The sequence below is a fragment of the Tupaia chinensis genome, unplaced genomic scaffold, assembly GCF_000334495.1.
Source record: "Tupaia chinensis unplaced genomic scaffold, TupChi_1.0 Scaffold000411_1, whole genome shotgun sequence".
Lineage (NCBI taxonomy): Eukaryota > Metazoa > Chordata > Mammalia > Scandentia > Tupaiidae > Tupaia > Tupaia belangeri.
The window spans coordinates 318040-319344 of NW_006159916.1; the positions used below are offsets into that span (position 1 = coordinate 318040).

At 46.3% G+C, this 1305-nt stretch overlaps 1 protein-coding gene and 1 non-coding gene across 2 annotated transcripts in view; one reads left to right on the plus strand and one right to left on the minus strand.

The window, feature by feature from the left end:
- Nucleotides 1-1305, minus strand: part of LOC102478189 (pancreatic trypsin inhibitor) — an 11222-nt gene that overhangs the window by 4738 nt on the left and 5179 nt on the right. The gene's annotated exons all lie outside the window — the stretch shown is intronic.
- LOC114008900 (U6 spliceosomal RNA) lies at nucleotides 683-788 on the plus strand. Its single transcript, XR_003550387.1, has one exon. It is a non-coding gene; the product is annotated as a U6 spliceosomal RNA (small nuclear RNA).

The window sequence follows — 1305 nt, forward strand, 5'->3', positions numbered from 1 at the left end:
CTCTGCCCCCAGCCCCGTCAACACCTGCCATCTCTAGAGCCCCCTCATCACTGTCACCTCTGGGCTTCTCACTGCCATAGTCATTTGATCACCTGTACCATCCTGACTGTCCTCTGGGAAGGTGACATTGATGTACTCACCTTTCTCACCACCCCCACATACTTTTAGAGGCCTGAGTAGAATAATCCACACCACTTTCATCTTTCCATCCATGCTCCTCCATTGCAGCCTTACTACCTGACACCTGGCACCCTCATTCCCACCACCAGTCCAGGTAGCAAGTCCTCCCTTTGTGACCAGGCCCCTCTCTCCCATATTGACTCCCATCATTCTCTCCTACATAGTACCTTCACACGCCCACCACCTTATCACCACCATTACTCTTCCTGGATCTAGAAGAGGGCTCGCTGGAGTTTGCAGATCTCCAGTATATTTCCAGGTGTCAAAACTGCTGGCATTGAGGCCGTAGATGGAGTAACGATTATGTCTCTGGACTCCCACAGAGTTGACTGCTGTTTGAGTCCCGGACCCTTTGGCATGTGTGTTTGTGTGCCCCAAATCCCAAGAGGTTAATTGAGGAGAAGGGACTGCAGTGTGGCACATGTGTCCTATAACAAAACTCTTTCAAAAAACAACAACCTGCTGGGATTGCCTAGACAACCACTGGAGATATTACATTCACACTCAACAGACGCTGGGTTTAGAAGTATCACTGTAACATACAGAGATGATTAGCATGGCCCCTGTGCAAGGATAACAAACAAATTTATGAAGCTTTCCATATTTTTGGAAGAGACTGTCCAGATTGATAGGAAAGGGCTCAGGAAGCAACCAGGCCTTAGTGGAGCAGAAATGGGAAACTTCCCTAGAGAATGATGACAAGGGACCATCAGGTGGTTTAGTGGTTCATGGGCTGAACTTCTACATAGTAGATCATGGTTCGAGTCCCAGACCTGGTGGCTTCAAACTTTACTAGATGCACGTAGTAAAATGTTGTATGCACAAAATCCTAAGAGAATAACATAGCAGATGGTACTGAGGCGTGGCCATTTCCCCAGGAAGTGATTTCTCACTTCCTCTGTCTCTCTGTGTCTCTGGCAAGCACACATGTCCCATAGCAAAAATGTCCCTTAAACAAATAAATTAATCATAATAATCAGCATGCCAAGAAGTGGAAGTATAATAAAAAAATAGAACTAAAAAATTTTATTAAAAAATATGTATCATGGGGCCAGCCAGTGGTGTGGTGGTTAAGGGTGCTGGACTCCCACATGGCCGACCACGGTTTAAGTTACGAACCTAGCA